Below are 6,090 nucleotides of genomic sequence, written 5' to 3'. Positions count from 1 at the left end.
GGGGTCAAATGTCAAGAATCAGTAATATTATATTGTGATAGTAAAGTAGCATTGCAAATAGCCACAAACCTGGTGTTTCATAAAAGAACCAAACATATAGAAATTGATTTGTCACTTTATAAGAGAGAAAATTCAAAGTGGGTTGATCTACACTAAGTATGTTACAACAAAAGAGAAATTATCAGATATCATGACCAAAGGTTTGGGTGTACAACAACATGAATATCTTGTATCCAAGTTGGGAGTTCGAAACATTTATAACTCACCAACTTAAAGGGGGTGTAAAGAATTTGTTAATAATTTGTTATTGAAATCAATTAGGAGGTTAGGAAAGTTTTTTTTTCTTTTTTCTTGTACATATAAAAGTAGCAATGTGTGTTAACATGATATAGAAGATAGTTCTATTCATCATAATCCTTTGATTATCAATTCAACATATTATGTGAATTTTTAACATTACACTTACTCTGTAACTTCACATCCTCAAATAGTGTTAAAATTATAGAATATAAGGTGTAATTTCAATATCACCCATTCTTAGAATTTTTAAAATTATGGACAATCTTAAAATTTGAATCAATTTGTGTTTCTTTTTTGTTATCTTAATTAGTTTGATCCTTTTTTTCCAAATAAAATTTAAGTCTAATTAAAAATAAAAAGTTTTATTTTTTATACTTAAAAATTATAATTATTATATTTCGTTTAAAGATTTATTCATTAGTATATTAATTATGATTTAAAATTTTATTTTAACATCACATATTTATTTATATAAATTGCAAAAAAAAAAGATTTATCATAATTTTATGAAAATTGATATTAAAAATTATTAAAGGAACTAAATTTATTAAAAATTAAATAAAATGCGATTTTAGGTAATGATACATTCATCAACTCAACACTAAAATAATATATTTCAATAAAATAAATTTAACAAAATAACCCATAATCTTGCATTTATATAATCCTATTATTAAAATTAAGGGTAAAGTATACTAACAATCACTAACTTTAATATTAATGATAAAACAATCACTTAACTTTCAACTCAATCACTTAACTTTTGGAAAATAACAAATCAGTTACTACTAACCATTTTCCATTACAATCATAATAAAGCTGCTATTTTCTATTCTTCTCTCCCCTCCCTCCTCCTCCTCCCTCCCTCTCCGTCTCCCTCCCCATACCACAACTCTCCCATCCCTCTCTCTCTTCCTCACCATCCCTCTCCCCTACTCTAATTCTCTGCCTACTCCAACCCTCTCAGTCTCACCCATTGTCCCTTTCCCTCTACTAACCCACCCACCTTTCAAGCCTCTTGATTTTGTCTCCCAAAACCATGGGTCTTATTCTTCCCAATCAAAAATCTCAGTTAAATGCATTAAAAAAAGGTTTTGATCTTAATTTTTTTTTCTACTTTAACAAGTTTTTAGATCCACAAAATTAAGGGTCTCGAAAGGTGGGTGAAAGGGAGAGGGTTAGAGTAGGAGGAGGGGGGATGGGGGATGGGGGAGAGGGAGAGAATCAAAGTAGGGGGAGGGATGGTGGGGAAGAGGGAAAGAGATGAGAGAGAGGTGGTAGGGGGAGGGGGAGAGAAGAATGGAAAATAGCAGCTCTAATATGTCTATAACGAAAAATGGCAATTTCGTTACATCTGTAATGGAAAATGGTTAGTGGTGACTGATTTGTTATTTTTCTAAAGTTTAATGACTGAGTTGAAAGTTGAGTGACTATTTAATTATTGAAATTAAAATTAAGTGACTGTTGGTCTGTTTTACCCCAAAATTAATTTTATCTTTGATGTCCACGGCACCAACTAAAAATCTAACTGAGGCAAGTGCACCTACCAATTAATAGTATTTCTACGGTGAGCAAAGATATCGTTCCCACGAAAACTAAAAGTACTAGTAATTATCGTTTTTCTATTATTTAATCGATAAATTTGAGTGATTAATTAAAAATAAAATTAACTAAATTAATTAATTACAAACGCGACAGAAAACAAATCAGGAAAATAAACGACTAAAAATCAAGAAGCGAAACAATACCCAGAAAAGAATTCACCTAGATTTCATCTATCATTATCAATCTAAATTACACAATTTCTTCACTTAGTATATTAATCCATAAGAATCCCTAAATTATGCTAATATCTCTCTTCAAGAATAAGAGCAACTAACTTTAGGTTGATTAATTTTTCTTTCTAATTAAAACCCCTATTATCGCATTAACTTGATTTATAGATTCCCCTATTAGATTGGACTCTAATCTGGTAGATTTACGTCGTCCTATTTCTAAGATTGCGTGCAACTCCACTCAATTACGCTTGATCTACTCTTAAATAAGGTATATTCCTTCTTTGATTTAAGCACATCAAATATAGATCAATAGTCTAGAAATTTCTATCTAAGAATTAAGCACACATAATTGAGAACAAGATCTAAGTCTTTATTGCTTAAAATAAAAATCAAACGACAGAATCCAAAGTTCATCTCCAGTTCATGCTAGCAAATAAAAACATCCAAAATATAGTATAACCACGAGAAATAAAGAAACTCATAATAATCTTCAAAGAAATCAAAAGGGAATCTTCAATTTTGATAGAAATTTACTTTAGAATCGGCTTCAATGGTGTTTTTCGAGTTGTTTTCTTGAGTACTCTCTGATGACTCTCTACTATCTTTTTATTTTTGTCATATATAAGTCTCAGAATGCCCCAAAAACCTTAAAAATGACGTTTTTTTCGTTATTCAGAGTACAATTCGGAAAATTGACACGACCGTGTGGCTCTTAAATATAAAAAATATGAATTTAAAGGATTAGAAGCATAAAATTCACCATTACAATCAAATTATCACCCAAAAACATATTCTTTAAGAATGATATTAAAACATATTACTTTTACTACTTATCAATCTTCCAACAATTAAATATACTTTTGTATTAAGATAAATTAAAAGAATGATGGTAGGAGGGAGGACCGTGGCGTGAGACGTGTCGTCATTTAAGATTCCTGTCAGCTTGAAATGTCCGCCAACTAAAACAATGTTTTGGGTCCACGACAAAACTTGGCCGTTTGTACTTACACACCAACACAACTAAACTGCTCAACTGTATCAATGTCCCAACCTACTTCTTTGTAAATCACTTCACAAACTTAAACCAAACAAATCTTCCATTGTATTAATGTTTGATTTTGCCTTTTATTTTGCTTCATCTTAATTATTGTTTTTCGATGTTCAATTAACAGCTCCTTGGATCAACCTTACACCGAAATTATCGTGGTGCGTCATGGAGAAACAGCATGGAATGCAACCGGAAGAATTCAAGTCTCTTCATTATTTTCACAGCATTTCCTGCTAAAATTTACTGGTTTTTTTAATTACTTCTTTGGTTAAATTTTTATTTTAATAGGGACATATGGATATTGAACTGGATGAAGTTGGGAGGCAACAAGCAGCTTCAGTATGTTGTTTTGTGATAATTTCTGTCTTTGTTGATGAATTTTCTCTGTTTCTAACAGTACTGAAACTCTGTTTCTGGGTATGAAGTTAGCTGAAAGACTATCCCGATTGCCTGAAATATCCGCCATATATTCCTCTGATTTAAAACGTCTCTTGAAACTGCTGAGACGATTGTTGCAACCTGTGGCAAGTTTGAGGTAGTTCTTTTTCTGTGTTGTAGATTTGATTAGTTGTTTGATACTGGACTTAACAAGGGAAGGATGCATAGGAGAGGGAAATGGTTGTTTAGATGGCCCGTTCACCCTGTTTGGAAAGAGAGTCAGAAATTATGGATAATGACAGTGTATAGAGTTTGAAGGCTGAGGGTAGAGAGAATCTTAAGAAAGTATAGGTTTGGTATTCTTGAAAGGACCATCCCCTGTTCATATTCTTTGGGATATTTATAGGTGATGGTCCCATGCATTATAGCATTAATGTGATGAACTTGTCATCAAGTCATTATTATAGAGCACGTAGGGGATATTTTCAATTGGACGGGATGTCTGTGACAAGACAAATCTTATCCTCTCTTCTATCTCTGACGGAATAAAGCAGTTGAGCCCACATGATATTTGGTAACCAAATGATTCTATATTCCCAATCAAAATCAAGTCATTCATTGTCCGGGTAGTCCTTCCAAGAATATGAGTTCACAAGTGTCTTCCCGGCTTGGTGATGGCAAACTTATTTTTCAGATGTTTTCTAGACTTATCACCTATCTGGTTGTGGATGGGGTATAACATTAGTACTTGAAGTTGTAACTGAACCAAATGCCATAAATAAGCAACTGGTTATGTCAAAAACAAGTGGGGATATTCCAAAAGCAAAAGGCATACATCAAGAACTCAAGAAATGTATCACTTTTAGTATATGTTGAAGCTTTTAAATGTGAAATATTTATGCTATGTTTTTGTTGGATGTAAAAAATTTTAAGGTTATAAAAGATCCAGACTTGCGGGAACGACATTTAGGGGATGTTCAAGGTCTTCTCTTCCGTGAAGCAGCCAAAGTTTGTCCCCAGGCTTACCGAGCATTTTCGTCTCGCTGGACCGATCAAGTTATACCTGTAAGCTTTTGGCATTTATTTAACCAACTACTTACGAACTAAACAACCTTCAGACATGGATAACGATTTACTCGAACTGGTTTTTACTATGTTTGCAGGGAGGTGGAGAAAGCTCAGACCAACTCTATCATCGTGCTACATCTTCATTACAGAGAATTTGTCAGAGACATACAGGTATTTGTTATGTCATCACGGTCACACCCTAGTCTGAGTAACATAGGCTATTTTTAGCAGACGAAACATGTTTCTGGTTCGAATATGCTGAATGGTTGCTTATTTCACTTGTTAGGGAAGCGAGTGGTTGTGGTCACTCATGGAGGTTTCATACGTGCGCTATACGGGAGGGCTTGCTCGAGGAGGTTTCGGGGAATTATACTAAATACCTCAGTGAACATATTTCAGATATCTGGTGATGATGTTTGGACCATAAAAGCTTGGGGTGATATCGATCATCTCAACCAAACAGGACATTCCATGTCTGGTTTTGGGGTTAGTAAAACACCATCTGTTGTTAGTCCTGTTCTTACTTGAATGAGCATTTTTCCCATCTGGTGCTTCCATGTCGAATAAACTAGCAATGTCTCTGAAACTTATGAAAGATTACAGCACTCTCAGTGGATTCTAGAATTATTGTTCGAAGTGATTGTATATGCACTGGTATCTATTTACCAAATATTGCATTGCATTGATATTTATACAAGTGCATGACACTCGTATCTAATACATATTGAAACATGGTATGATTATATGACTAAAAAAATATACATGAAGAAACTTAGAAAAATAGAAAATTCATATCAGACACATACACCAACATTTGACTAACATTAATTGGGCCATTGATAAGTAGCATTTGACTAAAGTAGACTTATTATGTTTTCGCATGTTACTAAAGAAGGTTTGTCATTTTTCCTAAGTAGTCGTACCCAGTTCATATTTCACGAGGATATAATCTTTCAAATAATTGAACAAAACTCAAAATTTTGAAATATACCCACATTCATCGTCTTATGCATACAAGTTAGTACTAAAACTGAAGCATAACAGTACAAAAGTATGCAAACTCTAGATAGGGAAACTTTATGAGTTATCAGCTATACTATACTTACCTAGAAGTTGGAAGGCAGTTTTTTGCAGCAAGAAAAGCTTTTTTACAGAAGCTTTGGACAGTAAGTAGTTGCAAGGGGATTCTCAAATCTCAATACCATTACGATATAGTTTTAATTTCTAAACATGTCTAACTCTCTATGCACCATATCTTTTGGAATTACTAACTGAACCATGTTAATAAAAAGAGTGTAAATTTATCTGTATTAGGAGTTATATTGTAGTTTATTTTTAATAGATAAATTAGTTCTATGTAAGTTAAAAATAGAGTAAACTGATATTTCTATTAAAAAACCTACCTATATTTATCGTTAAAACTAGTTCATATATGTCACATGAGATACACATGGCATGTTACGTGTAATAAAAATTAACGAACTGGAATTAACTTATTCTTTTTTAGTAAAAGAGACA

General features: G+C 32.7%; 1 pseudogene; it reads left to right on the top strand.

The window, feature by feature from the left end:
• Positions 1-3,018: 3,018 nt before the first annotated feature.
• LOC108478614 (phosphoglycerate mutase-like protein 4) lies at positions 3,019-5,269 on the top strand (annotated as a pseudogene).
• The last annotated feature ends 821 nt before the right edge of the window (positions 5,270-6,090 follow it).

This window comes from Gossypium arboreum, chromosome 12 (genome assembly GCF_025698485.1).
Source record: "Gossypium arboreum isolate Shixiya-1 chromosome 12, ASM2569848v2, whole genome shotgun sequence".
Lineage (NCBI taxonomy): Eukaryota > Viridiplantae > Streptophyta > Magnoliopsida > Malvales > Malvaceae > Gossypium > Gossypium arboreum.
Note: the sequence above shows the minus strand (reverse complement) of the source record. Positions and strands in the feature narration are given on the sequence as shown.